Source organism: Chelonoidis abingdonii, chromosome 7, assembly GCF_003597395.2.
Source record: "Chelonoidis abingdonii isolate Lonesome George chromosome 7, CheloAbing_2.0, whole genome shotgun sequence".
NCBI classification, from domain to species: Eukaryota; Metazoa; Chordata; order Testudines; family Testudinidae; genus Chelonoidis; species Chelonoidis abingdonii.
The window spans coordinates 22955051-22981377 of record NC_133775.1 but is presented as its reverse complement, the minus strand read 5'-3'; the positions used below and the strand labels follow the sequence as shown (position 1 = coordinate 22981377).

Here is a 26327-nt window from a genome sequence, read left to right as displayed (position 1 = left end):
TCTTTTATGGGTCTCTCCCTTCTTTAATTGGTAGCTTTAATTAATCAGTTTTCATGGTGCAGAGCCTTTGGTCTCAAGTTTTAGTGGTGGCTGTCTTTGAAGTTTGGGTTGTTTTTTAAGGCATTAAATCTGAGCACTGAGGCAGCTGCTCCCTCTATTCTGGCCGTGAAAGTTCAAAACAATTTTTTTGTGAGGGTGTTTTTTTTGTTTGTTTTGTCTGTGATGGCTAAGGGAAATGGTTTTGTTTTCATTGCATCTCTCAGACTATCAGAGCTGAGAATAGTTGGTTTGTTTAATTCTTGGGTTAGATTTGTATTGCCAGTTTTTAATGTTTTCCCTTGATTTTGTTTGTCCCTTTTCAGTGATTTGTCTGTGTAAAGACTCCTTTCCCTTTACCACAGAGCACTCAAGGTGTTCATTCGCTGCAGTGCTTTCTGGTTGGCAGAGTTCTAGGTGCCCAGATGTCCATGATACCAAATTCCTGGAAAGACAATTCTGGCCTTTTAGCTAGACTCATTTAAAACACTTGATTAAGGAAAGAGCAGGGCAAGGCTCTAGAGGCTAGACTCCTCATTTGTCTGACTGTCAGGGTAGGGCATTATTTTGGCATGTGTGAGCACCTGAGGCAGGATCTTGGAAGCTTGGAGAGTTGTCATACAGGAAAGCCCCATTCAGTCGCCCCTACCATCTATGCCTAAGGGCTGGTCTACACTAAGGGGGGAAATCGATCTAAGATATGCAACTTCAGCTACGTGAATAGCGTAGCTGAAGTCGAAGTAACTTAGATCGAGTTACCTCTGTTCTCACAGCGCGGGATCGATGTCCGCGGCTCCCCCTGTCGATTCTGCTACCGCTGTTCGCGTTCGTGGAGTTCCGGAGTCGACAGGAGCTCGTTCGGGGATCGTTCGGGGATCTAGATGAGACGTGATATATCGATCCCCAAGAAATCGATTGCTACCTGTCCATAAGGCCAGTAGTGAAGGCGTAGCCTAAGAGACATCGACATACTGGCATCTCAAACTCATTTGCTTGAGCATCTTGGAGGTGAAGACATGTTTGTTCTTTATGGGATTGCACCTGGAAGTTAAATGCCATTCTGGCACTTTGATCAGCACCCTGTAGATGTTGTGTCCAGAGCAAACTAGTGGCTCAGCCTTAGCACATTGGTAACAGAAAGCTAAAGCACACCAGCTGCTAGACTTCCTATTACTTGATGACAAACATGCAGATTATCCCCGCCTCTAGAGTCTCAGTTTGTGATGATTTTTTTCCTGACTGGGCCTTACTTTACTTTAGTATCTCTCACCTCTCTTCTTGCTGATGCTGGCAGTACTTTTTACCAGTGTATTATGAAACATTTCTTGAGCTTTGCACTCTCCTGCAGTGGGAATCCTATGGGTACAATATAACTAAAGAAGAGAAATTTACTTACCTTTAATTCTGCTTCTTTGAACACATCTTAAATGATTGCTCCTTACCCAACCACCCCCCTTCAGATATTGATGTGTTTAAGGGAGTCTCATTTCCTGCTCATTCAGGAACTGGCTCAGAAGGTTTTAGAAGGAACTGAGGGAAGTGGCAGTTGGGATGGAACATGAAACAATTAGGCAAAAACCCAGCTGCCATGGCATCAGGGTGCCGAAGATCTGAAAGCTAGGAGAGTTTTGGATGCTGAGACTCAAGACGGGAATAAGTTCCTCCAAAGAAGCAGGATTGCAGGTAAGTAACTTTCTCATCTTGACATACACAAAATTATGCTTAAAAAACAAACTGTAACTTAGTGTCTTCAAAATGAAGACAGACATAATGAAATAACAAAATAGAAAAATAAGTATGATCACTGCTCCTTATCATGTTTTATCTTATGCCAACATAACTAACGTATTGAAAGAATTAGCACTTCAAACTATGTGGTTTATTTGGCTACTCTTTGTTTGGCAGGAGCTCTGTTTTTGCAGTTGAGCAAATTAATAGTTCCTGGTTTTCCTGGAATTTGAGGAGTAACCGTGCTTATGATTACTCATTTCTAACTAACAGTTCTAGGAACTGAATTATAGTTTGGGAGAAAAATAATATTTAATCTGTCTTTAGGACAGGACTAGGGTCACTAACTTTAGATTTTGTGTACAGTTATCACAGCAATATTTAGAAAGAAACCCAGCAACAACACGACTCTCCACAGAACCCTCTATCTAACAGCCTGTGTCTTTGTGTCAAGTAAAGTTACTTTTCAGCTGCCTCTTCTTTTTCACAGAAGTTACTAGTATAGCAACTACAGGAGAGCTAAATGGAGGCCATCTTCACCTATACTTGCATGTTTGAGTGTACCTGACCCATGACTAGCTTGTGTTGTACCTATAGTTAGTCTGGATGTCTTCTATACTATAAGCTATGCATTCCTATCTCTGTGGCCCCTTCTGTCACCTGGGCTATTTGTAGCACTGTGTATGCTCAGCCACCACCTTTGAAAATGACTGATTGCACCCTAGAATAAGTGTTCACCCGTAGCTTTGAACTCATCCAAGCTTATGAAAATTGAACCCTAATGATACAGATTTTGAAAGATGATATATCCTTTAAATTCATAGAAATAAACTGCCTTTTCTAGCAGGAATTTACAGAGAACATGAAAGAAATATGGCTACAGTTGAAAAAATATGGAAATATGGAATATTTGATTCACAATTTTATATAATTAAAAAACTTATAATTTTATATTCAGATAAGATTCCAAGATAATGTAGTGGCCAGAGCAGAAAAAGGGAAAGCTATTATTTTCACATCAAGATTACTTCAGCTACCTAAAACTTTAAAAAAATATACTTAAGCTAAACTCTTGTTAAGATGAAGAGCCTGGAAATGCAGAAAATTTCCTTGTTCATTATAGATAGAAAATAGGATAGAGCTGAAGGAAACTTTCTGCCCAAAATGGCAGCCTTCATGAGGTGAAGTAAGAGCCACTGACTAACTTTGAAATATTGAAATGGAAGCAGCTGTTGATTAGAATTGACAGGAATTGTTCATGTGAAGTTCTCTCATGTTTCACATCTATGTCAGTCGAGGTCCTAACGTGCAAACACTCCCACATGTAGGTAACATTTTGTTATTACATCCATTGTGGCACATGCTCCTCTCAGTTATGCATCTATCAGTCCTTTCCAAAACATTTTTCCCTACCATTTATGTTGCTATTACACCTTCCACTGTAGTTTGTTGAAAAAAAAATCACATAATCACTGTAGCAATCCCTTACCCATCCACGTCTTGGCCTGCCTCTCACTGCAGCCATTGGAAACACTCCCACTGACTTGAATGGGCGTTGGATCAGGCCCTGATCCATGGGGTTGTCACTTAGTCTTCTGCTTCCTTGCTGAATGTAATTTTAATTTATTTTAGCATATGATATTTAATTTTATCCTGACCTTTAAGAGCCATAACAAACATCTTGATTATCCAACTAAGTAACAGACTATTAAAATGAAAGGTCACCTACATGCACATTCAAGATATGCAGCATATATTCCTGTTTCGTGAAGAGAAAATCAAGTTATGTTTTGTCATAGAGCAATTTTTGGATATTTATAAGAGAGGCAATGACACAAAAGAGTAAGTAACAATAATCAGGAAATAGATTAATGGGACATGAGTACTAAGGAAATAACCGTATGGCAATATGTAAATAAAATTAAAAAGCAGGACATATTAAACTGATGATGCTATTTTGTTTCTTTGCAACCATGTTTTGGCAGCAGCTGGAGTATCAGACAAAACTTTATAAACTTCATGATCTTAGTTTTGAGCCTGTTTTCATTGAAGTCATATGCAAAACTGCCATTGACTTCATTTTAAGACACTGTTGATTTCAGATGAAGCAGGGGTATGCTTTTTAAACATCTTGAATTTAAATATGCTCTATTTTGCATGTTAGCAATATCAGCTTTGCAAGATGTTTGGAAGTACAGAGATATGATTATTTCTTATTTCCTATTCTTTGTTTTTTTGGGGGGGCATAACTAATTTTGAAGGGCTGAAGGATTGTGTTTTCCTCCTTCCTCCCCCCCCAAAAAACCCACTGCACATAGTGGATTCTCTGCAAGAAGATATCCTGTCTATGAAGACAGTGTGTCAACTACCAGAATGTCAGGATTCCTTTCTCCTTTCCCAAGACCTCTCCATCATGTTGAGATCCATTTAGGAGAGGGAAAAGACTGGTGGTAGAGGCTGGGTGGTCCCATGTGGGATAGCAGTGGAGGTATAGACATCATTCCCCCATGTGGTCTATGGATGTGAGGCAGAAAAGGTAATATAGACTGGGATTTATTAGCTTCTACACAGAGTCTCTTCTGTGATAAGCTACTTCTCTAACGCAAGGCTTTGGACATCTTCAGAAGGATTTTGTGGTAGCATGGCATCAGTAGGTACACCTTTGGACTCATAGGGACACAAGACTTTGTGTAGTTGGCCATAGACTTCCTGTGCTCCCTGAATCTGCCTGCCAGGAATTTGGGTGGCCCCACAGCCTGTTCTGTGGTGGGGGCAGGGGAAGATTTACGGTGTAGTCAGGGAGGAACTCCTCATGCAGATTTCATCCTCCTAGCTTTCTCCTATGGGTTTAACATGGGAGGAGGCAATCCAAGAGCTATTTTAGATACTTGTAAGTAGCTTCCATGCATTGTTTTCAGTGCTAACTCTGTACGTCACTTTAAAATCTATGTAGGAGGATTTTGGAGAGAAGCTGTTGGCTGAAACTGTTTACGTCTTTGAAACTGAGAGCATGATGTATGGAAAAAATGTAGCAAAGAGTTTTTTAGAAGTTCCGTGTTTTTATGAATTAGCATCTCAGTGCATAGCATTCATAGTAGCTCTTAAAATCTTTTCATAGCTTCAGCACAAATGTTCACTTCCACATAAATGTATAATTTACCTGTATCATTGGAGATCTGGTTTCATGTTATTTATCATGTATATTGTGTGTGATTATATTTCAACTCCAAATTATTACTGGCAGATATGACTATTTCTTGGCACCTCTGTTTACTATACTTTGCACTCAAGACACAGCAATTCATTTTCCTGATCAACTCCCTGTGTCAGACATACAGGTTTCATGATTTATTGCTGCACTTGAATACTACTTGTCTTGAGTGCCTGTTCCAAAGCTGCTGTCTGAGAATGTGTCTTACTTTTAAAGAGATATAACTCTACTGAAAACCCTTTAATGCAATGTATTGCCATGCTTCAGTGTTATTATATTATGTAATGTAATCTTAGCTGCTTATCTTCTTGTTCTCTTTGAGCTTTTAAGTACCTAGATCCTATAGCAAATGAGAAATATTTCTCGATTTAATTTTAGTTAGTTTAAACATCAACAGAATCTCAGATAATTTTGCGATCAAGATAAATAATTCTTATAGTTATGGGAAACAGTTATGCCAGTGATAAGGCAAATAATTTCCACTTTCACTGCTTGTTTTAATGCAATTTTTGATCTCTGTTATATACCATATATCAGATCTACATGTTTATAAAATGGATTAGAGAAATCAGTCAATGATGCCTGATGCTAACTGTACTGATAACGGTATAATATCCTAAGTGGGTATTTGTTGGCTGCATTTGGTTCTGTTTGTGAGCATTTTGGATTCTCTTGTCTGAGGCAGATATCACTTTTGTGGTGCATATTTGGAAGTTCGTATAGTTACTTTGGAAGCTTGATACAGTTTGTTTTAAAATGATTCTTCAAAATAATGCAATAAACTTTATATTTATAATGGAAAAATAACAAAGTTTAATGCAAAGGATTATGCAAGCAGATTCGTAAAATTTCATCTCAATAAGTATAAAGTTACAGTTATAGTTCTACTGACAACACAAGTTAAGCAAGGGACTTGGAGGCATACTCTCAAATGGTATTTGCAAACATTTAAGGATTCAAAGAGAGAGACTGCCTACATTTATTTTTAAATATAAATTACAAAAATATATGCAGTGTTTTACTTGAGTAAACTTCAGATATGAATACACCTCTACCCTGATATAACGCGACCAGATATAACACGAATTCAGATACAACGCGGTGAAGCAGTGCTCTGGGGGTCGGGGCTGCGCACTCCAGCTGATCAAAGCAAGTTCGATATAACACGGTGTCACCTATAACGCAGTAAGATTTTTTGGCGCCCGAGGACAGCATTATATGAGGGTAGAGGTGTACTTAAAATTTACTAGTTCTTTCCCATTACCTCAATTTTATGGTGGTTTCAGGGATAATACCAGTTATATTTTTATTTAAATATCATTTATGATTGTAATTAATTTATTTGTGCAATCACTCAATCCTATCTTTTTAAGAACTGAGAATTTGTAAATTAAATATTATTCAGATTCAACAGAATTGAGTCATTTCGAAAGCTGTATTGCTGTGAAAACATTTCTGGTGTAACTTTGGCACACATTTTCAGGAAGTTGTACATGGGGATAACTTCCAGCCACCTGTATCTGTGAAAATATTTGTGAATCCTTGGAGTTTCACAGTTCAAACCAGAAGTGCAGCACTTGCTGTTTTAGTTTCCTGTTAAGAATGTTCAGTCATCCAATTTGAGAGCAGAAACAATGCCATGTGACCACAGATTTTGGCTCGTGAACAGCTGTAGTGAACAGTTCATAAATGAGTCATAGTCTGGCAATTATTCATCAAAATGGTACACTAAAACAGTTATGAATGCCAAACACATTCACAAAAATGATGAATAATCTGTTAATGATTCACATACCAAAAAAACCCACCTATATTCCAACTCCAGATACTTGTTTTTAATTTAGAGAGCTCTGTACAATCCTGGCTCCCTTAGAGTCTGCATCTCTCCTCATTCTATTTCCAAAGAGTTCAGATCAGATCAGATGCTCTCATTTGGATGAAATCCTTGCTCCACAGAAGTCATTGGAAGTGTTCACCCTTTGACTCGCATGGCTGGAAGACTTGGGGACAAGGTGTTCTCATGGGGCCCCCTCAACTACGGAATTGACTTCCCCCAATGATCTGAGAGAATTTGAGTTTGCAGACATTGGTCTGAGAGAATTTGAGTTTGCAGACATTATAATGTAAGAAGTCTTATGTCTGTGCCCATTGTTTTGTCTCTAGGGCTGGCTTGAGAGCAGCAGGAGTTAGTTATTTGTGGTTGGGGAGGATTTTTTAGTTCTCCTGTACCAAATTTATGTTGGTTTAGTCATGTCTCATTTGGTTGGTTTTAGCTTAGCCTTATTAGAAACCATGCTAAGCACATTTCATAAAATAAAAAATTCAGGGTATACGTTTCCTGAAATGTCTCTTAATGGTGTTGATTTTTGTATTTAGCTGCTTATGGTGAGGAAGAAGCTTCTCTACGATAATGATTCTGTTCATTTTCAGACTGTTACGGGGAACAATAACAGTGCTGATTATGCTTTGGTCCATGCAGTCTTTTAAATGCTGCATAAAGAAAATGCAGTAGGTAGTCAGATTCTTGTCATTTGAGCAGCTTTGACATTCTCATGTATACTGTGTGCCCCAGCGTAGCCATAGCCATCACCCTAGGAATAAAACCATTGCTGATTATTGAGTTGGTAGTGAAACTGACTGTGAGGCTAATGCTGTGTCAGCCTGATACTGGGCTGCCTTGCCCTTCTTAGTGACATTTCTCTTTGAGCTGTGCATAATTGCTGAATCTATATTTTTGGAAATAAGGTCAGATACAAATTTGTGACATTTTCTACTAGGCATTAAGTGAAACTCATATTCATTTCTCCGAGCCATACAATATACTTTATATTTAAACATAGGCATTCTATGTAAATGACCCTATCCTAGGTCAACCACCCAAAATATTTATTAAATATCTGATAAAATATTGTTAAGGTTGAATAGGTTTAAAACTTTCTATGAGTAGCATCCAGTCAAATGTTTATAGACATCCCAACCACGCATGTATAGAAAAAAATTCCTAACCATTAGGTCTGGAGATGCACAATTAAGGTATGCAGTCAATTTTCCACTGCTGTTTAATAATAATTGACCATTCTGTCTTATCACAACCAATTTACACCATCAAGCTTTTGTTGTTCAAATTACCAGTACAGCCAAACCCTAGGCAACTGGTGTTTTTGTATTGAGTACAGTCTAAGTCAATGGATTTATGCTCATTTATACCTGCTGAGGGCCTGATCCAGTGTCTTTAGACACTGTTCAGAGAAGGGTTAGAGCTCCCTCTGCTTGCAGGGCATTTATATATTTTTTTTATATAATTGACTGTTTATATTTATTTTTGGTGTATTTATATATTACCATTTATTTTAATACACAAATACATGTACTCATTGTTGAGCTGGTCTTGGTTTCCAATATATATTTAAAATATATTTTCATATCCCTATATACATATCCAGAGTGGTGAATAACACAATATTCTAAATAAAGATGAAAATATGCATATAAAAATAACAGTTATAAAGTTAGTAAGCATGTAGCATAGAGAGTTCTGTGTGTACATGATAAAGGTTCTGAATATCTATTCAGGTAACCAATAAATACAGAAGAAAAAATTACAGTGAAAGGCACAACTCCTCATGGAGACAAAGTAAATACAATCATCTGTAATTTTAGATGACAGAGTAAGTGAAATGGATGAATCCAAAGCAGTATTGGAAAGAGTTTTAAAACTACTGGGCTCTTTCAAATATTGAGCACAATGGGCCAAATCTTTAGCTTATGTAAGTTGGCATAGCTCCATTAACTTCAATGGCTCTATGATGTATTACATCACCTGCGGATCTGGCCCTGGATCTCAAAATCCGAGTTTCTGCTTTATCTTAAATTATGTAAGAAATGTTATGTAAATGCAGTCTAGGACATCCCAAACTGCAAGAAACGTGGTGTTTATTAACTAAATTTAAGAGAGGTGTGAAAAGCAGACTTATAAAAGGCATATTTCTTATGCTTTAATAATGAAAAAGCAATAGGTTTCTCAATAATAGTGGTGTTGTCCAAACACTGAAGACTCTTTAATGGGATGCTGTTTTAGTAAATTGAAGGTAATTGAACAGGGTTTGTTCATTGCATTAAAACATACACAGTGTATGAGATAGAGTAAAAATAAGGATAAAGTTTTCTAAAAGGACTGGCACTCAACGCTATAACCTTTCTGCCAAGTATTGAAACTGCATATTTTTGCGTGTGCATCTGAGGCGATTTCTTTATAAATAGCATCCTAAGGGATTGTTAACAGTAGATGAAGCTTTCTCTTTATTCACTAGCTCTGGGATTTCCTATTTGCCAACACTACAAGAGCATTGTATTATAAATGAGGACAGCTTGCTGAGAGCTGTGGTTTAATGTTGTCTGGAAAGAGATGAAAACAACATGTTCTGATAAATTTGTAGCAAAATCCAAGAGTTGGTGATTATACAGTTTGCTTCCTCCATACATAAGAAATAAATGTATTATGAAAATGAAGGATTTGTAAATATATTCTTCTGAAAGTCTTTGCAATAAGTAATAAACTGTCTAGACAAAATTTCAAAACATAGATTTATGTATATTTGGAGGGGGGCGACATTTAAGGGAATGGAAGTTGACATAGCAACACCAATTTCTGTATATTTATAAAGTTAAAAAACCCACCACTTTTTGAATAGATTAAATAAAATTGCAGTGTTTGCACTCCTTTAGTAGGCCCTGGGAAGTCAAAGCACTGCCAATGGTATGAGCACCTCAGAAGAAAGGCTGCTGTAGGGCACTGACTGGCAGTCCATTGTCAGGGGAAAGCTGTGCTGTATCCTCAAAAAAAGACATGGAGTAGGAGGTGCTGCTTAAATGTGCTGCTCCACCCAGCACTTACAGAGGCCTTCTGCTTGTTTTTGTTCTCTGACAAAGGGAACTGACATTGGTGTCGTGCACCTTCATTGCACTCCCCAGCAGAATAATGTTGGCACGTGGAGCCCTAGGATAAGAGAAAATTTTCAGCTCTAATAAATCAGGGAATCTGGAATCTGTAATTCATTGCTCTGAAAAGGCTTTCAGACAACACTAAGCATGTCAGTTTAATGACAACACTAGGGTACTTGTAGACGGCACTGGACATGCTGTTTAGGTGTGTCCTTGTCCCAACAGTTAAATCAGCCATCCTTTAATCTGAATGCAAGTTAAGAGGATTCTACTGTCAGAGATAAAGGAATAAAAATGTGATAAGAATAAAACACCCATTCATTTAAAGGTAAAATAATATACAGAGGGCACCTGTTAAAGAAATACACTAAATCTGTTAAATATTTTTTATTTTCCAATATACTCATAAAAACTATTGGAAGATGCTGCTGTCCTCTTAAATAAAGGACTATCTTAAAAATGCATGTTTTGCACAAAAGATGGTATTTTAAAAGATAACCACCCAAGATATTTTTATAAAAATCAAAAATATCAGGCCATCCTGCAGGCTCTCTAACCACAGAAAGCAACATGAAGTGGGATGTGACTAAACTTTTATTCCCTTTCAATGGGAATTTGCCTGAGTAAAGACCTTAGGGTTTGGCCCCATAGGCATACACAACAGAATGTTGTATCATTTAGGTCAGAAGCTTTCAGTTGTGGCTGCTGGTTCCTCCTCTATATTTCCAGCTGCTAAACTGCATTAAAATTACAGATAGCATCCGAAGAAGTGAGCTGTAGCCCACAAAATCTTATGCTGAAATAAATTTGTTAGTCTCTAAGATGCCACAAGCACTCTTGTTCTTTTTGCGGATACAGACTAACATGGCTGCTACTCTGAAACCTAAATTACAGTGCATACTGTCCTGATTTATATAGGGAATGCCTGTAGTTACCTCAGGGATAATATATGAGAGAAGAGAAAGGAACTGTATGATCATGAGTAAAAGGAGCTGTCACCAAGATACTCTTTGCATTAAAACATGTACCACACTATAAAAAAAGTTTAGTATCTTTTAAGGTCAATGTTAGAATAGTATCATTCTTATCTTAATGAAAGCTCACTTAAAGTAATAGCAACTCTGAAAGAATCACTATGACAAGGATCTGGACAGTTGTAATCTGGAAGCCACTGAGTTTACCCGTTCTTTTCTGTTGAAGGTGTTCAGGTATTGATAGTGTAGTTTGGCAGGTGGCTTGATTTAAGGTTCAGGGCAGAGAGACACATCTTGGCCTCTATTACCAGTTTAGGAGCAGCCTGATAGTCTTAGTCTTGATGGTGTTTTTAGGCTTCTTTGGAGGACTGCAAGTGTTCCTTGAGCTCTGGCTACACCCAATGGAGGTAAGAGGCTAAATCTGTAGTGGCTGGTACTGGGGAACTCACGGGTAAGTCTGGGTGGCAGTGGGGGTGAAAGCCATAGTTCCCAAAGAATGGGTTATGTTGGGTTGAGGTGTGGATTGCATTGTTACATGCAAATTCGGCATAGCACAGCAAGAGAAGCCAGTTGTCATGGTGGTAACTCAAAAAGCAGCAAATGTACTGCTCTAAGATTTGATTGATCCTTTCTGTTTACCCATTAGTCTGTACGTGATAGAAGGACAATTTGAGGGCTCGAAGCCAAGGAGTCTCACAGATTCCCAATAGAACCAGGAGATGAACTGAAGATGCTTGTCTAATGCTGTGCCCAAGTAATGGAAGATGTTTTCCAGGAATAGCGAAGCTGTCTCCCATGTGGAATGGTATGCCATATTTGTTAAAAGGTTGACAACCACCAGGATTACAAAGTTCCCTGGGAGTGTGGCAGTTCTAGAATAAAGCCTATTGATATCATTGACTAATGTTGCAGAAGTATGCACAGAGGTTGGAGGAAACCTAGGGGTTCTGATTGTGGACTCTTGGTACAGGCACAGGAGGTTTGCAATACCCTTATGACTTTGATCATTCAAGATCACCACCATAGGTCCTCAAATTGTCCCAGAACCGGGCTTGATTTTTTTCAGGAGCAGAGATAATTAAGCCAGAGCCTCCCTGGTACACAGGCTGATACTCAGTCCCACTTAGACTTGATGGGTGGAGTACAACTATGGGTGTGGTAGAAATAGGTGCCAACACTAATTTAGGAATCCACAAAATGTATTGTGATCATGGTTAAACTTATAAGGTAGGGGGATCTTGGGTTGCAGGGAGTTGAGGGGTTGGGTGTCCAAGATGGTGTGGCTTGAGCTGTCAGGATTGCATTCTGCACCTGCTGGGGTGGCAAGGTCTATAGTGCTCCAAGTATCTCTGTCAGAGAGATATTGGCCTTTGTAGAATGAATGCTCATTGTAGCCATTCTAATTCTCTTACTGCTTGTATTGGGGCTGCTCAAATTGTCAGTGACCAGGACACTGGTGGTCAGCCTGGTGGCAGGACTTCGTAATCAGGAATCATAGTAGAGCAGATCTGGAGTCGGAGGCTAGATGCCAGAGCCAAGGATCAGAGACAAAGTCAAAAGTCAAGAATTGGAGCTGATGATCAGAACTTGCTTACCCAGAATGAGGCAAAGCAGGAGGAGGGTTGAGTTGAGTCCAAAGCAGTAGAAGGACTGGGAACAAAGTGGGAGCTGCTTCTGGGCTGAAGACTAATCTACTGACACCTCCAACTAATCAGGCAGCCTACTACAAGCCATCTGTATTCATTGCGTTGCTCTGCTGCAGTCCCTGATTCTAGAAAGTTTCCTGTGGTAGGTTAGAGGAACAAAAGAACAGCTATACTGGGTCAGACCAAAGGCCCATCTAGCCCAGTATCCTGTCTTCTGACAGTGGCCAATGCCAGGTCCTTAACTGAGGAATCCTCCAGTTTCAAATTACCTGGATGTAATTGAAGTAGCAACGTTTTATGTCATATCCACCAATTGGTGTCAACTCACTGTGCTTAAGTGAGGAATTCATGGAACAGCTAGTACGGCACTGAGATCAATTACATTTTTGACCAGTTGACTCCTATGGGAACAAAACTGATCGAGAGAACTGAATTCTCCAGAAGTGCTTCTCCACTGAGCTTCCTCTCTTGAGACTGACCACTCCAAGTATATACACAAGCTGGTGTCAGGTTGTCAACTATAAATAGAACATGGAAGTCTTGTAGGAAAACAAACAAAACCAGTCCTGCAAAGAGCCATCAGGAGTATGGTGCCCATTACCTTAACAAGAACATCCAGCCTAATTTAAGTTGTTGCCTTTTCCTATAGTCCTGCTTCATTGGGCTCCTATGTACAGAAATGGAAATAAAGCTGATGGGAAATTTTCCATAAAATTGAAATGTTTACCTCTAACAGAGGAAGACAGTCTTGCAAAGATTTTTCAAGGGTGTAGTATTTTCACTTTTCAACCATCTCTGGGTGGAATATTTTCATGCATTCTCCCATCCTAGCTTGGATCTTTTCTGTTGCTATGTGAGATTGGTATATGGCCTGGCCTATGGGTTGCAAGTCTCACCATACCAGTAGTGGCATTTCCTTTGTACTTTGCAATGCAGATTACATGTCCACAATAGCCCCAGTGCTGTTTCTTACCTGTTGCATTCAGTATTAACATGGCAATAAATAGTCTCTTTGCCAACATGCAGTGCAGCCTAAGTAAATCCCCATTGAGTGGATAGAGCTCTCACTCATATATTCACTAGGCATGGCTGATGGAATCCCTCTGCTGGGATTGCTCTTATGCAAATTTATGTACCCCCCTTGAATCTCTGTGTTCATACATGTCAGCAGTGTTTGTATTAAGCAGGGCTTTGGAGTGGAGCTCGGAGCTGGAGCATGGAGCAGCTCCAGAGCAGTGGAGCTGCAGGTTTTTGCCTGGAGCTGAAGCGGAGACAGAGCACAGCTCCAAAGCTCTGGTATTAAGTTTGTACTAGTTGCTATATCAGCACTGGCAATATCTACAGATAGCTGGTGCATGCCCTGACTGGTCAACATGAGAGGTTCTCAGACAACTGTATTTGGATACCATGGTGATGAACAAGGACAAAATCAAACTGGAGAGACAGTGACACTCTTAAGATGCAAAGGAGACATAGCTGCTGGAATGCAAGTGCACTGTAAGCATGTATTTGCAATATTCTTTTTTGGGCACCCACTTTGAAAATGCTTCTCAGGAACTCCACTTTCTCCATCTGCCCAGTACTGTCCTTTGATAGCTTATTATATAAATCTCCTACCTGGATATAGGGAGCCATGACAGTAGTCTATCTAAGAGCAAAACAACCATTAATTCTCTTGTCTTAGGACAGGTTGGAAGGAAATTTAGTCTAAATAGCTTTTGCTGAGCTAATAAAAATGCAAAAATGAAGAAATAGTAAGTAATGCACTATAAAATACATATTCTTGAAAACTCCATACAAGGACTCAGAAGGGTTGTTTTTTGTGGTAGATTAGGGAATGTACAACTCCTTAAATGGTTCTAGAGTTCTTCCTTATGCTTTTGCATCTGAGTTTGTGTTAAAAATAAGAAACAAAATATAAAACCATGAAAAAAGATAATTTTACTTTGGCACATTTTATCACAGTGCTATAGATTTTGGAGTGCTGAAAATTCACATGGAACAACTTACATTGTCATACCATCAGAAAAATACATGAATGGTCAAAATATATTAAGTTTTATGGCGAAACTGTTAATCTGCTATATATTAAAACATATCAAATCAATATTTTATTTATCAAGCTTAATGACTGTTTTATGAGCTAAGAAAATTTGTAGTTTTATTAGCATTATACCCAAATGATATCAAAATGAACATTGTTAATTAAGCTCTTAATTAAAGAGATTTATGGTGCAATATGGAAGTACAGCTTTATTTACTTATTTATGTTTAATTTTAACATAACCAAATAATTATTGTAAATTAGACCATACTTATTTACTTGCTCTGTGTATGTGTGTATATACCAACTGTTGTAGATGGCTCCAACTGCAGGTAGCTGTAGCACCGTGCAGAATTTTTTTATCCTTCTCTATGTGCATTTTCATCTCTATAATGTATTTAAATAGTATGTAATGAAAAGACAGACACTCTTCTGTAATATTCAATACTCTGTAAGAGAAATGGCCCGTTTCTCAGCTGATGTAAATTTGTTTAGCTCCATTGAAGCTAGGATCTTGGCCCTAAAGGACTAAATAACTAGAGCTAGTCCAAACGTTTCAGTTGGAATGTTTTTCATTGGAAAATGCTGTTTCATCAAAGTTGAAAGTTTTCATGTTAATATAAATGACAAAATGAAATTAATGAAAATGGAAACGTCAAAATGGAAAGATTTTACCCTGTCATAATGAAACATTTCCATATTATTTAAATAAAACACGATCCTTACATCTTAATTGTCTGGAATTTTTGTTTCAGGGAAAATTTTGATATGGAATATATTTTTTAATGTCAGTATTTCCTGCAAAATGGAAATTACAGCTTCTGGCAAGCTTCTGAATCTATCTTATGGAATATATTACAGAAAGAAAAAATATTGCCTATTAGAAGCAAACAGTTTATATAGGTTCGGGGACACCAATTTGAAATTTGCAACGAATAGTGATAGACGACAATGGCAAATAGGAAGAATCAAGCAACAAAGAATAGGTATGATAAGTCTAAATGTTCATCTCCCACTTCAGAATTTACCCTTTTAGCATAAATTTATTTAGCTTTGTGCAGAAATCTGACAGTGATATGGAAACAGAATTCATCATGGAACTTCGTGTCCCAATTGGGCATTCTAATTACCATAATCTGTTGTTAATCAGCCATAGTCTATGTGTTTGTACTCTGCATGCTAATAAGTTTCTGTACAATATCATCTGGGCCTGCCACTTTAATTAACTTATGAATTTATTTAATAAACCCAGGCAGATTCGTAGTGTGGATGCAGCATGGAATCTGGAGCTGGGGAGAGGGTTCTGGTCATCACTCTTCCACTGCCTTGCAGTATGGCCTTCAATAAATCCTTTACCATCTCTGCATCTCAGTTTGCTTCATTTATTAAACAGGAACAATAATACTGACCTTCTTACCTCACAGAGGCATTGAGAGGATTAATTACATAGTAGTAAGGGCTTTGAACATGTAAATACTAATTATAATGATTTTTACTACTCAGTAGTAAATGGCCTAAATTTTACTTACTATTTTATATTAAGGTTTTTGTTTCCACAACAAACTGGAGAAATTTAGATGTTTGGCTGTGAAGAAAGCAGATTTAATTTCTGATTTGCAAGTTTTGCTAAGTTTGTGACAGTCATTTGAGTTGAATAATGAAGGAAACTGCATTAGGACCAAAAGTCAAGAAGACTCAGGTGATTTTGAAGTATTTCTCATTTTGGAGAAGTGACATACAGTGTATCTGATTCTGTATGAATATTGAAGCAATTGGAATTGAGCTATATTGAACAAGTCCTAAATAACACAGAAAGTTTTATTTGTAACTATAACTTCTATAGAACACAAACTCCTACTTGCGTTGAAGTGGCAAGAGGTACACCTAAATTCTGTGCGTTGAAAACAATATTATAATCCTCCGAATGATCCTAATCTGTTTCTTGGTCAGATGCATGCAAACATACATACTGTCTTCTGATTTTTGTGTGTGTGCGGGGGGGTACTGTATAATATGTTTACTTCTCATTACATTTATAGACGCATTGACTTTAAGGTCAGAAGGGACCATTATGATCATCTAGTCTGACCTCCTGCACAATGCAGGCCACAGAATCTCACCCATCCACATTTGTTACACTTGATCAATAAAATGTCTCCTGTATACATGCAGGCGTAATCAGCAAGCTGTATTCAATACATGTATTTAAAATCCTGTTAGAAAACAGTTTTATCCCAAAGCATACTTACATGAAGGAACAGTAGGTGTGCCTTTTTCAATTAAGCATTGCAACTAATGGCTTGCAGAAGAAATGTACATTTTAATAAGAGATGGGTCTAAATGTGAATTGCAAAATTGAACACACCTGAATTTGGGACACTTTAGATCTGAACTTTGACGCTCTGCTCCACCTCAGCATTTATGGGTCTGACACTACTAATTTGAATAAGGAAGGAAAACGTTTATGATGGGTTATATATAATATTTCTATCTAGCAAAAGTGCTAAAAAAACAAAGATCCATTGAAATAGGCTACATTTCAGATGGGTCCAGTTTCCCATCTTAAAAACTACTGCAAGCTGATGCAATTCAATGAGTAGCATTAATTGGTGAGGACAATAGGTGCCTCTTAATTTTACCTGGACAGTAAATGTCCTGGTTGCCATTACTAACAGACTTGTGAGCCATTGGGTTAAGGGGAGAGAGGATTGTTGTTACATGAATTCAGATGAGCTTCTTTGTGTGGTGTTCAGCAGCCAAAAGTTATGTGCCTTTAGAGCTGGGAGATTTTGCATCTAGAGTGGGGGGAGTAAACTACAGCCCGTAGGACACATCTGGTCCACGAGCCGTCTTAAGCCAGCCTGTGAGCCACGTCAGCAGCTCAACCCCGCTCCTACACTCTGGCTGGGGCATTGGGTCGGTGGCTGGACCACGCGGCTCAGCTTGACCCTGCTTTGGCGCTCTGGCCCGGGGTGCTAGGTCAGGGGCCGTACCACGTGGCTCCCGGAAGCCATGGCATGACCCCACTGCGGCTCCTACGTGCTCCAATGGGAGCTGTAGGGGTGGTGCCTGCGGATGGGGAAGTGTGCAGAGCTGCCTGGCCGCGCCTCTGCATAGGAACCAGAGAAGGGACATACCACTGCTTCTGGGAGCTGCTTGAGGTAAGCGTTGCTCAGAGCCTGCGCCCCCTGACCCCCTGCCCGTGCCCCAATCCCGTGCCCCATTCCTGATCCTCCTCCCACCCACCAAACTCCTCGGTCCCAGCCCAGAACACCCTCCTGCATCCCAAACTCCTCATCCCAAGTCCCGCCCCAGAATCCGCACCCCCCAACACATCCCAACCCCAATTTTTTGAGTATTCGTGGCCCACCATACAATTTCTATTCCCCGATGTGGCCCTTTTGCCAAAAATTTTGCCCATCCCTGGTCTAGAGAGTAGCGAGACAGTTTTGAGAGAACTACACTGATAAAAACTCTTCTGAAAACTGAGACAGAGCTGTTATCTGGACTGATCTCCTGATCTAGAGGCCACAAAGTTGGCTTCCAGAGGCTTGTGCTATCCCCAACCTCACTGGAAGATGTTTGATTTCTAATGCAGATTTTTTCCATGCAGATAGTTCCTGCAGTCATTTGTTCTTATTTGAAATGAAACTTAATTTGTCCCCCAAAATTGTAAATAGCACTAATATAGCTGATCTTTTGTTGTACAGAATTATTAACATGATAAAGAAACATTATCTATAAGGCTTACAATTCAATGTCTCAGGAACATGTGAAAATTGTAATAATTTATGAATGAGTCTGAATCATAGATCAGAGTGGTTGAGTGGCCAAGTGAGCATAATTCCAGTGATGGTTTTCCTTCTGGTTTTGGATTGAATTATGTTAAGAAGATTTTGTGTCAGTAATTTGGAACATTAATATCGGATACACCAATAAACGGAAAACTCCTTTTGAAATTTGGACAGACCATATTTCAAAGCTTTATAAGAAAAAATATTTACTGTTTTTATGATAGTTTAATTGTTCACGAACTGGTTGTGAAAAGGTAATTTAACATCAAGAATGACTAATGCTAGTGAATTGCTTTTCTGAGTATGCAGTAGTTATTTACCATGGTTACACTGGTAAATTAAGAAAGGTGCAATTAGTTGGGAGGTACCATAGATCCTGTTTGCTTTTCATTCTCACCATTTTTCTAATGTATTTTTTCCTACATTGTTCTTTAAACAAACAAACAAAATTGAAAATGTTTAACCAATTTTGAGAAATGTGCTTCTAAAATTGAAGGATTACTCCAGACTACAGAGTATCAGAAGAAATTAATGTTAAACCTTTTAGCCATCAGGAGGTTAATTTTCTGCACATTTCACGGCTTGTACTCACAACTCGTGTTATTGTTAACAGGAGTTACATGTGGAAATCCCCACACACTGTGCTGGAAATTAGCCTTCTGGTGTTTACAATAGTATTTTCTTTCTGAACTCTGCATTAAATTGCGGAAGACGTAAGTGTTGTCCTATCCTGTCAATATTTAACTGTGTTTATTCTTCTTAAGGTTCGTTTAGGTTATTCCACCCAACCACATGAAACATTTCATCAAGAACATAATTAAATCCACAGCCAGGCACTTCAGTAGTTCGTAATATTCAAACATATTTTACCAGGGACAATTTTTCAAAAGTGTCCTAGGTCCAGGGACTCTATCTTCTCGTCTATTATCCCTGCTCTCCTCCCTCATTGATGCTTCCAACCCTTCTCTCCTCTACCACATGGCTACGTCTGTCATGAACTGGTGCATGGGCAATCATGCCTAGTGGTTGGAGGAGGGTCAGTCAGGCCAGGAACAGCACTGAGTTAGAGCTGGAGTCGGGAGCAGGACTGGAGTGACCTGGACAGCAGGGAAGCAAGGTAGGACCAGGGCTGGAGCAAGGCTAGAAGCAGGGCAACACCGGAGTGGTCACAGCCACAGGGTGGGGCGTGTGTGTGTAGAGCATAGGGTTGTCAACCCTCTGGAACTGTCCTGGAGTCTCCAGGAATTAAAGATTAATTAAAGATTATGATGTGACGAAATCTCCAGGAATTCATCCAACCAAAGTTGGCAACCCTCTCAGAGCAGTCAGAGATCAGTTGTTGCTGTTGGGCTTAGGCTGTTCTCACAGGCTGCTGGGAGACTGGGCTGGCACAGCGGCAAGTCCTCATTCCTGACAGCTTCCTTTCCCTCTCTTCCTTCGAATAAACTGACCTTTCATTCCTTTCAAGATCCTAGGGTAACACCTGAGTATTTTTTCCTCCTTTGCTAGCTGACCCTCTCTCTGTCAGAAGAAGCCACATCCAGGTCTGCTGAGACGCAACTGTTACTTCTGATAAAGAGTAGAATCAGCCATAGGATGATGAGATCTCTGGGGAGAGAAGCAGATCATAGGGGAAAAAAGCTTTGTTTTGCTTCATGCAGTTCCTGGACATTAGCTATCAGGTGACTCTTGTGTCCTTGGTGATATAATTTTTCTGAGGCCTTCCTTGGCCTTCACTTTCCTTTTGAAATGCTGGCCATACACTCCACTGCCACATATGGACCTCCTGAGATATTTATGTTTCAGATACTGGTTGCCTTCAGTCTTGTGACGAATATGACCAGATTGACTTCAGATACTGGCTGTCAATCTGATCTTTGAGGTTATGTCTACAATTAGACCCCTGTGGCTGGCCTGTGCCAGCTGACTTGGCTCACAGGGCTCCGGTTAAGATGCTGTTTAACTGAGGTGTAGATGACTAGACTCAGGCTGGAGTGCGGGATCTAGGACCCTGTGAGATGGGAGAGTCTGAGAACCCAGGGTCCAGCTCAATCCTGAAAGTCTACAATGCAATTAAGCAGCCCCTTAGCCCAAGCCCAAGTCATCTGGCACAGGCCCGCCACGCGAGTGTCTAACTGCAGTGTAGACATACCCTGAGAGGCCCCAGCAAGTGTATAGCCACTTTGACATTATCAATATAGTCACTATTTCCGTAAAATAAGAAATTGTTTGCAACACTACTAGTGGAAAATTTGTGACCTGGAGCAGCTGAAATACTCTGAAGATTAGGGTTGGTTGAAAAAAATTTGCAGAAAGGTGTAGTCCCCCTCCCCCCCATCAGAACATGTCATTTTGTTGAAACTGAAATCTTTTGCACTAACCTCTTGGATGCTGGCTATTTTGAGATCTCACTCTCTCAGGATTTTTGTGTGCATGTGAAAATTTCTAAATGTATCATTTTTGTCACACAAGTAAACAAACACACATTTTGAAACTCAAAATATTTTGGTAAATGGAATTGTTGTTTTCCAGACAGCCTTACTAAAGATCCAGAAGAAATAATAGTGAGGACTATTTTTTTCTAAAACATTTTTTTTCCAGTGCACTTGTTCATGGAGGACATTGGTACTGGAAGTGTAGATAAGTTGCCAGTCTGATATCACTCACCAAAGAAACAGTTGTCTTGAACGTATTATTAGTGAGAGGAAAAAAGAAAAGGATGGATAATGACTTCATCATGGTAGTCAAAATGTTTGAATACAATTTTTTAATCAAAAGAAAGTTGAGGGTTAACACTGTAATAGTCTGTTAGGTGCTATCCTTTCCTTTCCCAGGAGCAGCCCACATCTTTTCTTTTACAAAGAGTTTGGAGACAAAACTGAGTGAAATAATAGAATAGATTGTGACTTTTACTTGCCTTTATCTTTTAGAGGTTGTGTTTTAATATTTAACACTATTTTAATATTTAATATCGCTACTGCTTTTATATAAGCTTGTTATTCTAGACCTTTCACTGTGATATTAAGAATCTGTCCAGACAATGTGATTAAATTATTTTATATTTTGTCGTTTGATTAGTTAAAAATATTCTTGTCTGTGAACAAAAGAGCTCAGAGACCAGGATATGTCAGTAGTGCACCATTTCTGCCATTCTAAAATTCTTCTGAGGCATCTTTTTTTTTTTTGGAAAGGACTTGTGGGTTTTGTTAGGTATTATTCAGTATATTATAAACTGTATAAAACGTGACTGTCTGTTACTTTTTGCCCTATAAATCAGGGCCATATTTTCAGGCATGTCTTTATCCAGGCTGTAAAATTTCTGAATGCTCCGTTTTTCACAACTGTTATTTCTGCTCATGCAGAAGCTCAGATTTGTATACACAACTTGACCCAACCCCTACTCAAAAAATAAAACACAAACTGATCAATCCAGAATTCATACAACAAAATAAAAATGATTTATTGGTTTACCTCAGGTATCACTGTTCTGCCACCGTCTCTTTTAACATGATATTTAGTCATGAAATATAGTTCTTATGGACTATATTTTCAAACTAGCCTTATATGGGCCTCTGATTTTGTGATAGTACAATTATGGGTGCAAATAGATTCAGGTTCAGTTTTGTCCTTACAATTAGTTGTATTCAGATTTTAGATTCTTATGTCGTCTAATGGCTTCTCTACGCTGTGCAGCAAAGCACACCAAAGGGGTGTGATTTTTAAAGCCCACTAACGTTATGCTGTAATGGTCCTTTGTGGACCTTGCTGGCATGTTCAAAAGATACCTGGTTCACCTTAATGTAGTCCTGTTTGAAATGGGACTATATCAAGGCAAACTAGGTTTCTTTTAGAGTAGGGATTGGCAACCTTTGGCATGCGACCCACCAGGGTAAGTCCCCCGGAGGACCGAGCCAGTTTGTTCCCACAGCCCCTATTGGCCTAGAGCAGCGAACTGCAGCCAGTGGGAGCCGGGATCGGCCGAACCTGTGGATGCGGCAGGTAAACAAACCAGCTCGGCCCGCCGGGGGCTTACCCTGGCAGGTCGCATGCTAAAGGTTGCTGATCCCTGTTTTAGAGTGTGCCAGCAGTGTTTACATTGGACAATTACAGCGTAACATGTTAGTGTGCTTTACAAATCATGCCCCTTTGGTGTGCTTTGCTGTGACGTGTAGCCAAGCCTTTAGTTTTTGACTGCATCTACAAATTAGGGTTTTAGCCATCCAAATGACCTAATCTGTGCACCAAAATTGTGCCAGTATTAAATTATACCTGAACAAAATGGAGACCAGTGACTGAAAAGCTCACCCCATAGCCATTGTCAGTATTTGTTATTGTTTTTGTCTGTTAGAGGTATTGTTTCTATAAACATTGTTGTTTCTTTATTTTAAAGTATATGGAAGCTAGTCTACAAACCTTACATTGCAGTGAAAACTGAAAAATAGATACAAAATGTCTGAAACATTTAGCATTATTTTTAAAAATGCATTTTTTTCAGTATGTTTGTATTTAATAACGAGGACTTCTCTGTTTCTCTCTCTTAAAAAATCTAGTGAAATGTTTGCACTTGAGAGAAAAAAGAAAAACAGTTTTAGCTAGGACAGGGAATTTTAGTAAAAAAGATGTGTTAAAAAATGTTTTCAGTCTGAACAGAGTGTCTTGGTAGCTTGCAAATCTTGTTTTATTGCTGGATTTGATGTTATGTTGCATACAAATAAAAGCCAGGAAATAGTTCGGGGTATAAAAACATTAAGGGTCATTCTCCTAGAGGTCTCTCTCTGTCTCTCATGAATCTTTAGAGTGTTAATCTAGTTTACAAAACTGAGAGATAGAGTTCTGTCCGTATGCTGCTCATCAGCCCTATCGGGTGAAATATCTTTGTTTCAGATTATGTTTCCACTGGCAGTATTCTTTTTTTCAAAATGAGGATTCATAGTGACCTACCTTGACTGCTCATCTCTTTCCTAATGATAATGCATCCTGTAAGCATATGCAGGCTTAATGAAAAAGGAAAACGTCTTAACTCAAAATAAAATAAAAAAACTGTTTTCTCGAGTCAGTATAAATCATATTTGAAACTCTTGCATTCTTATATCCTTATCTTTGTCACTGAGTCGTTGAAAATCTCTTATTATACATTTGTAAACCAACGCACGTTGGCAGGATATAGGTTTGAGCATGCATATTCTGAAGAATCTTCTGCTTCTGATAGAGTGTCATGTGGCACCTTTAAGACTAACAGATGTATTGGAGCATAAGCTTTTGTGGGTGAATACCCACTTTGTCAGACGTATTCACCCACAAAAGCTTATGCTCCAATATCATCTGTTAGTCTTAAAGGTGCCACAGGACTCTCTGGGTATGTCTACACTACAGGATTATTCTGATTTTACATGAACCGGTTTTGTAAAACAGATTGTATAAAGTTGAGTGCACGCGGCCACACAAAGCACAATAATTCGGTGATGTGCGTCCATATACCAAAGCTAGCTTTGATTTCTGGAGCGTTGCACTGTGGGTAGCTATCCCGTAGCTATCCCATAGTTCCCGCAGTCTCCCCCGCCCATTGGAATTCTGGGTTGAGATTCCCAATGCATGATGGTACAAAACAATCTCGCGGGTGATTCTGGGTAAATGTCGTCACTCATTCCTTCTCCGTGAAAGCAACGGCAGACAATCATTTCACGCCCTTTTTTCCCTGGATTGCACTGGCAGATGCCATAGTGGCAGCCATGGAGCCCGTTTTGCTCTTTGTCACTGTCACTGTATGTGTACGGATGCCACTGACAGAGGCGGTATTGCAGTGCTACACAGCAGCATTCATTTGCCTTTGCAAGGTAGCAAGAGACTGTTACCAGTCGTTCTGTACTGTCTGTTCTGTGTCATTGTAAATGGCGATGAGATGATGGTTAACAGTTGTTCTGTACCATCTGCTGCTGTCATGGGTGATCCTGGCTGACCTTTGTCTGAGGTCGGCCGCAGGCGCAAAGACAAAATGGGAATGGCCCCCGGTCATTGCCTCCTTTATTGTGTTAAAAATAGAGTCAGTCCTGCCTAGAATATGGGGCATGTGTACTAGAGAACCAGTGTATCAGAGAGCACAGCTGCTCCATGTCAGATCCTGCAGAAATGATGAGCTGCATGCCATTCTAGGGGGTGCCCTGCAACAACCCCACTCGTTGCTTTCCTCCTCCCCCAACCCTTCTGGGCTACCATTGCAGGGTCCCCCCATTTGTGTGATGAAATAATAAAGAATGCAGGAAATAGAAACACTGACTTTTTAGTGAGATAAAATGAGAGGGAGGCAGCCTCCAGCTGCTATGATAGTTCAGGCAGGACATTAAACGGTGGGGGGAGAGGAGTCCAGCATCCCGCTGCTATGATAGTCCAGGCAGTATAGAATCTTTTCTTTAGACATTGAAAGGCGGATGAACTCAGCCCCCAGTTGCTATGATGAGGACGGTTACCAGCCATTCGTGTACCATCTACTGGGAATGACCGGGAGCTCATTCCTATTTTAACTCAGGCGCCCCGGCCACCTCACCTGAGGCCAGCCAGGAGCACTCATGGATGATGACGAGGACGGCTAGCAAGTCCTTTTATACGTACCGTCTGCCACCGGGAAGGGAGGGGAGAGGATGCTGCTATTCAGTGCCACAGCACCACCGTCACAGCAGCATGCAGTAGACATAGGGTGACATAAAAAAATGTCAAGAAACGATTTTTCCCTTTCTTTCCGGGGTGGGAGGAGGGGGTAAATTGAACAACATATACCCTGAACACCACGGACAATGTGTTTGACACTTCAGGCATTGGGAGCTCAGCAGAATGCAAATGCTTTTCGGAGACTGCGGGACTGTGGATAGCTGAGTCCTCAGTCCCCTCTCCCTTCCTCCATGAGCGTCCATCTGATTCTTTGGCTTTCCATTACGTTGTCACATAGCACTGTGCTGTGGACTCTGTATCATAGCCTGGAGATTTTTTCAAATGCTTTGGCATTTCGTCTTCTGTAGTGAGCTCTGAGAGAACATTTGTCTCCCCATAACGCGTCAGATCCAATATCTCCGTACGGTCCATCTGGAGCTCTTTTTGGATTTGGGACTGCATGGCAACTCGTGCTGAGCAGAGCTCCATGCTGGGCAAACAGAAATGAAATTCAAAAGTTCGCTGGGCTTTTCTGTCTACCTGGCCAGTGCATCCGAGTTCAGATTGCTTTCCAGAGCGGTCACAGTGGTGCACTGTGGATACCGCCCGGAGACCAATACGTCGATTTGCGGCACACTAACCCTAATCCGATATGGTAATACTGACTCAGCGCTATCCTCTCGTCGGGGAGGAGTAACGAAACCGGTTTAAAGAGCCTTTTATTCGATATAAAAGGCCCGTTGTGTGGACGGGTGCAGCGTTAAATCGGTTTAACGCTGCTAAAATCGGTATAAATGCGTAGTGTAGACCAGGCCTCTGTTGCTTTTTACAGATCCAGACTAACATGGCTACGCCTCTGATACTTGTCTGCTTCTGATAGTATGTGACAACCAAAAATCGTGACTATCCTTCACTTACATGGATGTATACAAATTTTCCACGCACACAACCTCAAGAGGTAAATTCATCTTCCTTATTCAGTATTCAGCTCCAGTGTATTCCAGTCTTTCATCGCACAGAAGCTCTTGATAGGCTACTTGTTCTAGCTGCTTCACTTTCTTCCCAAGTCTCTTTTTCTGTTTTACATTCAAGCCATTGGGGGAAAAAATCATAATTTTTCCTTCCAAAGGTAAACAACCCTTTTGTAAACTCTGAACTTTAACATTTAGAGTGATCTTTTCCCTTCTATTACCTCCTTGTTTCATAGTTGCTCATGAGAAAAGAGATCTAAAAGTCAGCATGAGTTTATTAAACCAGTGTATCCGGCTATATCTCCTGAATTTTCTTCATCATTATGAGTCATGCATATAA

The 26327-nt window shown here is 39.7% G+C and overlaps 1 protein-coding gene across 3 annotated transcripts in view; it reads left to right on the top strand.

The window, feature by feature from the left end:
- The window catches only part of NEGR1 (neuronal growth regulator 1), a 727443-nt gene that overhangs the window by 121425 nt on the left and 579691 nt on the right, over window positions 1-26327 (top strand). The window lies entirely within an intron of this gene.